The 11024-nt window shown below is 36.3% G+C and overlaps 1 non-coding gene across 1 annotated transcript; it reads left to right on the top strand.

Moving 5' to 3' along the window:
• The first annotated feature begins 5996 nt into the window (after nucleotides 1-5996).
• LOC118896220 lies at nucleotides 5997-6121 on the top strand. The gene has a single exon (XR_005020129.1). It is a non-coding gene; the product is annotated as a small nucleolar RNA SNORA76 (small nucleolar RNA).
• Nucleotides 6122-11024: the final 4903 nt, after the last annotated feature.

The following is an 11024-nucleotide window of genomic DNA, read 5'->3' as shown; positions in this document are numbered from 1 at the left end:
ATCTCCAGGCCTGGCGAGCGGAGCATAGAGAAGTAGAAGAACCAAGGCCCTCACTCCCTGGCAGCAGCTCTTGGGCAACAGCTGCAGAGTAAATTGTTTATGTTCTGGGGATGGTTATGATTTTGATCTAATGTTAAACAATGGATTGAAAATCACTAGATTTGATTCTATGTTTCTTTCGTGTTCTGAAATTCTGCCTTTATCATTTGAATAGATATTATTATAAATCAAGGCTGCTTACCATGGCTTAAAAAAGAAAGGAAACCTCTAATTTTATTGTATGGGATATCTACAGTTCTCAGAGATTTTCAAGTATTATAAAAATCATAAATACATTAAACCATATATATTGCCTTTCTTCAGCACTATCATGGTTATCTTTCATTTAATCCTATTCAGTAGACAAATGTCCTATTTAAAAATAAAAATCTATGGTACACTTACTATGTGCCAGATCTAGTTCTGAATATTGGAATTAAAAGATAAAAGCTCTACCTCAAACAGCTTATAGCCTAGTCAATGAGACAGACAAGTAGCCGGAACATTACACTATCATGTGGTTATGCACTGGATGTTATGGAGCTCCAAGGGAAAACGTCTAACCTAAACTGAGTGGGAGTTGGCAAATAATCAGAAGGAGTTTTGTTTCTGTTTTTTGAGTTTAATTTCAACCTGGAGACATTACAGGCAATGGGGAAAAGGACATGGGAACATCTTGAAAGAGGAGAGGCCAGACCCCCAGTCCACCATCCCTCACCCAAGGAAATGACACTTAGGAGATCAGAAATGGGCAGAATTAGAGGGACCTCAAGGTTCAGCTCAATAATGACAAAATATTCCTTGAGTGCTTCGGGCCCAGTGCTATGCCAAGCAAGAGTTTCATCAGGAGATCATCAGAGGAGGGGATGCCAGAACTGTATGTTGAAGGATGTGAAAATTAGGAGGATGTGAGGAGAGAGGAGGAAGAAGTAGGAAAGCAATCTGTGCCAAGGTATAAAGACAAGAGACAAGCCAGCATATTTTGGTAACTATAGAACATTCAGTGGGGTGGGATGTAGTCTGCGACAGGGAGAGTAGTGAGAGATTAGGATGGAGAAGTAAGCAAGGGACAATTAACGAAGGGCCTTAAGAGTCCTGAGAAGGCTTTGCAGTTTATCCTGAAGGTTCTAAGGAACCATTTAAGGATTTTAAATCGGGATGACTACATAATAAGATGTGTCCTTTTGAAAGTTCATATTAATTGCAATGTTGAGATTGGATTAGAGATAAATTACAATGTAGGTAAAAATATCAGTTGAGAACTTATATAATAGTCTAGAAAAGAAATTATGAGAGTCAGAACTAAGACAGTGGAAATGAAGCTGGAGAAAAGCTGGATTTGAAAAATAATAAGTAGAAGAGAAGAAAAGATGTGGTGACATAAGATATGAGGAAAAAGGAGCAGTTAAGAGTTATCCCTGTTTCTTGGCTCTTGCAAGTGAATGGGGGTTATGTGCCATCCATGGTAGTAATGGATATAATAGTAAGGAACATATTTTGGGAGGTGGTGGAAATGATATGCATTTAGTTTCATATGTATTGACTTGAAGGCAAGTTGACCATATAAATCATTGTTCAGAGGGGACACTTTTGTAAATGAAGGGGGACTTACTATTAATATGTAAATTATTTGAAAATTACATAAGATGAATGTATAGTCACCTAGTTTAAGGTGGGACAGTTAAATGGAGAGCTGGATATATGGAAAGCAGCCTTGTGTAGGGTAGAGCCCAAGTTTTAGAGTCAGATAGATGTGCATTTGAAATCCTGTTGAATAGAAGAGGGATTTGACTCCTGTATCTGTTCTTTGAGTCTGTGCATTTTGAGGATATAGTTTAATTTCTATGAGCCTTGAATTCTTTATCTTTAGTATGGGGACCATAATACCAATCTCATAGGGTTTCTGGAATGTGAAATGAAAAAAATTAGGCGATTACCTACTTGGCACTCAATAAATAGTTATCATATAAGGTAACAAGACAGATGAGGACTGGAAACTCTTGAATAGCTAGTGTGTTTACACAGGTTTGAAAGAAATAGAGTTCTTGTCCCCAAAGGAAACGGTGTAGGCAGTCTCAGGTAGGCTTATCATGTTCATGTTCTAAATCCTATAGAATCTTTGAAAGCCAGTTGTTTGTTTTTTATTCTTGTTGAAAATATTATTGGATATATTGGTATAACAATGAGGCTTACTCAAAATAGACTATACGGCTGTTCAACTTTAATGTCAAAATTTTAATCATGGAAATGCTAGCAGATTCAAGGAATGATACAAAATGTACTTCTTTATATAAATAAAGAAGAACTGATTGTGGATGAAATTCTTTAGCTGTGAAATTTGCTTCTAAAACTTAATTTCATGTTTCCCTGAAATTGTATGCAACTGAAACTTGTTCTCTGAAGTTAAACTTGGCACAGAGAAGTGAAAATTTGGATGCTATTTAACCACTTCATGGGGTATTTTTCCATCTTTGCTGTGTCATCTTTTAATTTTACTGTCATATAAAATTAGACAATTTTAGTAATAATAGTGCCTTTCAGTGAATAAGGCTTTCTTCTTTTTTTATCACATCATATAATTAAGAAGCATTAACTACTGTTAGGGGATTTGGTTAAGTCATCTTTAAGTTTATGAAAACAAAATGAATGGCCTTCCATAATCTTAAAAAAGAATCATGGACTTTGGCAGGCAGCAAGAAGCTACTGTCGACAATTCTTCTTGGGTATTACTGCATTGTGTGATCTTCATCACAGATGTTTTTAAGACCTTATCAGAGTTTTTATGTAAACTTACTAAAAGGTCTTGGGTTTACAAAGCAACATTAGCTAGTTATAACAGGATACTCACTTTGCAAGGAGATGCTATATTTTTTAGTAGTGATGATTTGTATACTTAAGAATGAATGCATTGCTAAATAAGCAGAAATTAAAACCTAAGCACAACATTTAATGACAGTATTTAGAACTATGCTTAGTTTTAATTTTTTTTTTAGAAAGGGGATAAAAGAGGGCTTTGTTGCTTCATGAGGCCATGATAGACCTTTTCCCTTCAATTAAAAAAATATTTTCTAAATATTTATTCTACTTGTATAACTTCCCTAGAACCAGTTTCTCCTCAACTTTCTTAAAGGAGAGAATTTCTTTCTCATTGTACTACAGTGTTATAATAATATGCTTAATTTTGGGTTGCTGAAGATAGTAATTACCGAGATAATGTATTTTGTTTCAGCATGACTCAGTGGGAAGAATAATTGGTCAGATGTTGAAATGGGCTCAGAGAATATCTATGATGTCACACGACTGGGCAGAATGTTGAGGGCACCCAGTCATTGCTGTCTCCTCTACTGGTCTTTAAAAATATAACACAGTTCAGGGTTACTTCATAGGTCATGGGCAAGTCTGATCTTGGTGGGAAGCAAAAGTACAGAAGAGACACATGCTCTCAGTAGGAGGGAGAAGTCAGATGCCCAATCAAGGGAGAAATACAATTATTTATCACTTAAAAGCATAAGGGTCATGACCTAGTATGTGAACCCTACACAGCTCAAGGAATTAGAAATTTGTGGCAATTTTCCCCAAGGAGCAAACAAATTCTTTACATAGGCATTTTTGGTCAAGGTAAGAAGGTGTCTTGTAAGAAGATGATTCCTTTCAAAGTACCTGCTGGGTCGGGGTTGCGGGGGGGACTTTTAAACAGAGAAATTTTGAATCCTGAAAAATGCCATCTTCTCTCCCGTAGATGGTTGGTTGTATAATAGTCCTCTCATGAGTAACAGATTCCAAATGAAACTCATTGGCTTTCTCCCCTATCTTCCTAGACTTGTGTCTCTCCTAGTCAGGCTTGACTTTTCTGTCAAACCTCCATATCCAGTAAGTACCTGAGTCCTGTCACTTCTACCTCTATGTATTGTTTCAGGCTCTCTCTTCCTTACACTCACTACTCCTGCTGTTGCTGGAACCTTTTAAAAAAGTCTTTCTCACCTGGATTTGCAAAATATTTTTCCTGCAGCCCAATCTCCTCCAATGCATCTTCTGTACCCTGGCCAAAATTATTTTTCCAAAATACTAATTTAGTATGTGACTTTTTTCCTTAAGACCCTTCACTGATGCTCCGTTGCCCACAGGATAATCTAAAAACCTTAGCAAGGCACATGAGGCCCTCCATAAATTGGTCCCTGCCCACGCCCTTTGACAACTCCATCTCTCACAGCCCGTGCCCTAGCAATACGCATCTGTCTGTGTTGTACTAATGGCAGTTTCAAGAATTTACGATGTTGTTTTGTGCCTCCATGCTTGCCTATGAGATTCCTTGTGCTTGCATGGAATGCCTTCTCTCTCTTTTTGCACATGCCTCCTCTCTTGCTAGCCTCCATTGTTCATCTGGCAAAATGATATCCATTCTTTCAAATTCTTCTCTGAAATTCAAACTTCTTTCGGAAGATTCCCCTTAATTTCTCCTCCTCTGCTTGTCATTGAATTATCAGCATCTACCACGTTACTAGCACATGACAATGCTCAATACTTGTTGGGTAATAATAATGGTGATGTCACAGAATGCATACTATTAGATCACACGTAATTCTCTCACCTCAGTTTGGTTGGTTGATTTGTTTGTTGATTGAGAAGAATATAAGGGTTGTTTTATTCCCACTTGTTGCTCTTTTATCAACATTAAAAAATTCCTTTTGGTTATGCCCAAAGAAAGATGAGATCTATGTAACTTGCATTTAATTGAGCCTGATGTTAAATCCTGAGGTAATCCTATGGTTTGGACATTGAGAAAGTCTGACCCTTGAAGGTCTTTTTTTGATTGATTAAGATGTTGGAATTTACAGAGAGATGCAGGAAGACTGAGGATAGTATTTTAGGATATTATTTTATTAAGTTCCTAAAACATGCTCTGTTATTTAGAAATAGTAAATTTTTGTAGATTAATTGTAATGTATATGTTTATCTACATATGTAATTAATGGAAAATAATTGCTTTGAGAATGACTGTTATCCTTAGCACAGAACTGTAAAGATAAATAAAATATACTTAAAATATTTTGGGCTTTTTGAATGTAATATGGTTAATGTTCTTTGTTTTTGAGGAGACCTGCTTTAAGTAAATTATGTTTCTTGAATTATGATTGGTTTCCTTTCTATATTCCTTCTTTTTTGTGTAAATTAATTTATGTTAAAATTATTTATAATGATGTATATTTGCATAAACCTAAATATGCAACATGTATTTGTGATATTTAATAATCATGTACTCAAATGTTTTTAGAACAACCAAAATAACTTCCACAGTGGGTCATTTAGACCTGTATAGGCATGATAAATTTTTATTATACATAGGTCTTTGAGAAATTGTCTTTTTGGTGAGTGGGTTCTAATATGATTTTCTAATCATATAATAGGCACTGAGCTACACAAATAAAATCTTGGAGTTTCTTTCTCTAGGATCTGTTGGAACATTTCAGATAGTCTTTCCTGGAGGCCGTGTATAAATTAAATGCTCTCTCTCTCTCTCTCCATGTATAAATATATACGAAATAAGTTATAATGAAATAACTTATTAACAAGTGACATATGCCACTTTCATGCTGTAGTTTTGAGAGCCATTGCTTCATTCTCACCTCTCTTTCCTCTCTGTCACAAACCCAGCACGCTCCACATAAGGGCCACTTATTCAGACTTACTTCCAAAATAGAGAGCACATTGAGCAAAGCTGCAGGACATCAATGTGATGAGCATAAACGTGAGCAAGAAATAAACTTTTATTGTTTAGTCCACAAGACTTGAGATCGTTTGTTACTGCATGATTTAGCCTAAGCTGGCTAAAACAGATGAAAATTTTAATAATGAAATAAAAATAGATGTATATAAAAGTACATGCAGATTCTTCTTTTCTCAGAGACTTCGAAGTACAAGTCAATGTCTTAATATAAAAAAGAAACATATTTTCTAACGCACTGCCTTTGACCGCTTGCGCGCGGCGGCGCGGGGAGTCCGGCTGCAGCGCCAAAGCACGCACTTGCGCGAAACGGGGCCATGTGGCCCCCGCGGAGGCGGCCCTTTTAACCGAGAACCGAGAGCTACTCTGCAGCGCCGGGCTGTCAGTCAGGGGCTGTCGCGAATCAGGCCCAGCCCTTAAAGCCAAGGTTGAAATTCCTTCGGGAGACATCAGGGATCCTGCAGTCTCTGCTACTTAGTGCTCGGCATATCCTGTGTCTTTCCTGTAAGTCCCAGTGTCATATCTTCTTAGGGATCAGTGCAGGTTCACTTAAAAAAAAAAAAAAAAGAATATATATATATATAACTTTTACAGTTAATTTTAAAAACAGGTTTGTTTCAAAAAAGTGGATAGTACAACCCAGTAGGATCTCTGTTGTGTTTCAGTATCCCTTGAAAACGCAATTGGTTTCAAGCTAAAGTAAAATTAATTTTGTGGTGAGGTTAAACAAGATTTTGAAAGACATTATTGGTTGGAAATTGGAATTGTATTTTGCATTTTTGAATTCAGTGTAAGCACATGAAGTAAAGCATAATTTATCAATTGAAAATAGGTGCTATAATAAATAGGTAAGCTGACTGTTAATGGAAGTTTGTATCAGTAGTTTCCTATTAGAAAGTAGATATGTGAGTATGTGTGGAGAACATCAAAAAGAGCACAATTATGTAAAGATACTTCAAATAATAAAGCGTAATAACCTTGAAAACAGAAAGATGTGAGAATGAAGGTGCCACTCTGATGAATATGATAAAAGCCTAGAAGACAGACTGATATTCCTTTCGTAAGTAGTATGTCCTGCTCCACAAACCTGGAACATATTCTAATCACTCAGGTACCTACCTGCCTTCTTAGTATACCACCTCCTTAATTGCCCAAGAAGCCCCATAAATCCTTAAGGCTAAAGGGGAGGCTAGTCTTACTTCTAAAATTAGGCGTACAGCGAACAGGAAAGTTTGTTCAGCTCACTACTACCTTTGCCTCCCTTGTCCAAATGGTTTGAGTGTCAGGCTTGTCTGCACTTTTTGCTGGATGCCTACTCATTCTGCAGGACTGGGTGCATATATGCTTAGTTACCAGTCACTACAGCACAGCCGCTGGGCCAGGGTGACTGAGTCTGAAAGGCTTCAATCACACGTTGCATCCAATATCCTACTTCCAGGAATGCCTTCAGTCCTTGTTCAACCCTGAGCTAACAGCATAGACTTCCCCTCCACTTAGGTATTCATTGCTCTCTACTCCTGTAAGACCCTGGTTGGAGCCACCATGGTCCTGGACTTCCTATGAAGTTACTTTACCGTCTCCTTAGTAACAGCATTGCTTATTAAAAAATGGGGCATCTTTCACAAATGTAGTCAAAAAGCACAAGCTATTTTTCATATCAGTCTCCCAGGACCTCAGGTGTCTCCTAGCTAGGATTCAGCTACCCAGAAGGCAACTGTATGTTGCATCTTTCTATTGGTAGAGACGAAAACATTAGGTTCCTGTGGCCCTTGAAGTGTTGCCTATGACTTAACAGTATCAGAATGCTCTTGGCTTGCTGAAGGAGTGTAGGCTGAAATGCCTGGGCCCTAAGCACATTGCCCTCTCCATACATGGTTTGGCCGAAAGATGTAAATCCTATCCTCAAATACACTCCTCTGTTTATTGCCATTATTTTCTGGCAGATGGCCAGATTCCTAAAGGAATCTTTGGTCTGTAAGAATGCTAAGTTGGAATCATATATATATATATGTGTGTACATATAAATTTTTTTTTCAGGAATGTTTTCTTTAATTATTGCATGTTTTCTACTGGACTTCCTACTTTCCACAGGTTGAGGTCTTTGATTATTTTTCTACTGGCTCTTAGTTTCTCTAGTATTAAAATTTTTAGTGGATTTTAGCTATGATTTTGGCTTGCTGTGCTACAGTTTCTTCTTAATTACTGATTCTTAGTTCTGTTGTATCATTCTCCTTTTTTCTGGTCTCATGCATGTTTCCTCTCAATAATATTCACAAAGTACAACAAACTTACTTTGAGTCATTACTCACTGTGACCTGCTGAGTTTTAGCACCTATTTCTGGCATCTATTCTGGGGACATTATGTATTAGTTCCCTGCCTTTTGGTCATTTTTTTGCTGACCAAGCATTCAGGACTGTTACCCCTGTTCTGGAGTCTATTCAGATTTTGCCAGGCAGATGGCTATGGTCTTGAGGTCCTAGACCCCTTTGAAAGCAAGGATTTTGCACAGCCTTATGATTTCAAGGCCTAAGTAGTCATCTATGTAAAATACTGACTATTCAACATAAACTGCCTAAAATAAAAGCCCATGACATAAATTTGATGATTTTTACATAAAGCAGAACATTAAAACCAGAGTTTAAATAACACTTACTTTAATTTTAATAAAGCTCTATATTTCATTAAAAATGGTAAAGATTCAGCACACTTAAATAGGGAATTAAAATGAATTGGGAGATTGGGATTGACATATATACACTAATATGTATAAAATGGATAACTAATAAGAACCTGCTGCATAAAAAAATAAATAAAATGAAATTCAAAAATTCAAAAAAATATATATTTAAAGGGAATTGCCAGTGTTTTCTTGCATTCTAACTTTATCTAACTTTATCATGCCATTACTAAAAAGTTAGTAATCTGTAGTTTGCCATCCCTTAAAATATTGCAGAGGAGACCTTTTGGCCTACAGGTCCCAGAGTTATCCTGGAGTATTTCTAAAAATTGGCAGTATTTTGAGCTGACACTTTGACCTTGAGGTCTCTGGGGCCTCCAAGAACTTATTCGACTCCACTGGCCATCTGGACTTTAAACATTTTGTCCCACGAAAAAATAACAGTTCTTTTTTTTCAAGGTATTGTCCAGTAGGAAGGAACTCCCTAAAATTATATAGTTTGTTATGGTGATTGTCATTTAAAAATTTTGTACAGCTGTTTCCCACTAATACATCTGAAAATGCAACCAATTATCCAGTTTCATTACCCTTTTCTAAAAAATTGGATCCATTTTTTTTCTTAATTGCTTGTAAATACCAATATATTCCAATCCTAACACTAATATATTCAAATAATGTGTTAAATTTATACCTAGTTATTGTCCTCATGGAATTATATAAATCTTTCTAATTACTTTGATTATTCTCGTGCTCAGCACAAATATATTTTCAGTGATAATAGAATCAGCAGAGAAGATTTTATTATCACTAAACAATTTCTGTCCCAGTCTAGTGACCCTTAGTTTAAGAAGTAAGAAATGAAGTTAGAATAAATGACTATTGATTGATATTGGTCTCTAGTTTCTGAATTCAAAGTAAAAGAAGATGCTGAAAAAAAAAATCATTACACACTAACACATTTATTCCAAATGGATTTATAAATTAGTGTCTAAATATTTATGGGAAAATAGTAGATAGTAAATGGTTGGGTTGTATGAGTATTGGGCCTCAAGTTATGTTCCCTCTCTTTCTATTTCAATTCATCTTAAAAATCTCTTCACTTAAAAAAGTGATTGCCTAGAGGCCTTTGAAGCCAGGGAGGATGATGAGGGGGCAAGAGGTTTATTCCCAGGGTCACACTTCATTTGCATAAGCTAGTAACCATAGGGCACTGTGGAATGTCTGTAAATAGATTTGATTACAGAAGTTCAGCTTAAAGGGACTAAAATAAATCCTCAAGCAAACATTTTATATTGCTTCAGGTTCTGCTGAAAATATTTTAGTAACACAACATTCTATGAAGGCAGGAAATGAAACAGGAGGGTCTCCATATCTTTTTTTGGTGCACTGTTATGAAATGTTTTAAAGAAGACAAACACAATATTCTTATTATTTTAATAAAATAGTCCTACAAAACAGGATCATGTCCTTCTACATGGTTGTCACAAGGTAGTAAGACAAATACAAATCTCTCTCTCTCTGCCTCTCCCTCCCCTCCAGCCCCACCGCCTGCCTTTCTCCTCTCCTTCTACCTTGGCATCTTGGCTTTGTCCCTTCTGAACTCTTACTCTTTCATCCTGCCAATCTTTCAGGTTCATTGCTACAGGATCTGTCCAACAACAGCATGCCTGGAAATACTGAATATTGCATTCTGCTCTCCATAGGAATTTTGGTCAGAAAACATGATTTAAAACCCAAATACCAGATTTAAACATTGCCATCTCTGAAAAAGGAATGAAGGTGAAATACAGTGTTTTAATTCTGACGCAGCAAAAAGGGAATGTTCCATTAACAAGTCATAATTAAGTATGATTTACGTGAAAACAGTGGAAGACATCAATATGCCCAATTTCTCAGACTGTAATATATTTACATATAAAAGACCACATATGCTGTTACTTTAAAGCTTGGGTATCAGTTCTTCAAATAGAAATATGCTGCTGTAAATGTGATTTTAATGAAATTTATACCATTGAGTATACTTTCATGATTTTGCATGCTGGCTTTAAGAAACTGTGATAGTCAGTACATTTCAAACTTGTGAGCCATATTCTGTATCCTACCAAGACTAATATTTTGTTTATGTATTCATTCATTCATTCATTGACCATTTACTAAGCACTCACTAGATGTCAGGCACTATGCAGGGTGCTGAGCTGGGGTAATGCTTGGGTTCAAGTCTCAGAACTGGTTACCAGGAATCTGAGTGGTGCACTGGACTGGTCATACACTTTGGAATTGAGTTGACCAGGTTCAAATACTACTTAAGCTAGTTAGTTGAACAGTTTGTTCACATCTGTGGGTCTTAGTTTCATCACCTGGAAAAGGGGTCAGCAAACCTATCCTGCTGAATACTTGTGAGGTTTATGGAAAACTTAGTTAAAATGATGGGTACTATGTACATCATATAAATCCTGAAAACATCATAGCTGATTTTATTATTATGGTTGTATTTAAGTATTTAAGTACCTTAAGTAAGCAATTAAAAATATTTATCAGTGATATGGGTTTACATTTTTAATGGTTCAAATTGAGTGGAATAGGTC

Source organism: Balaenoptera musculus, chromosome 5, assembly GCF_009873245.2.
Source record: "Balaenoptera musculus isolate JJ_BM4_2016_0621 chromosome 5, mBalMus1.pri.v3, whole genome shotgun sequence".
NCBI lineage: Eukaryota > Metazoa > Chordata > Mammalia > Artiodactyla > Balaenopteridae > Balaenoptera > Balaenoptera musculus.
Note: the sequence above shows the minus strand (reverse complement) of the source record. Positions and strands in the feature narration are given on the sequence as shown.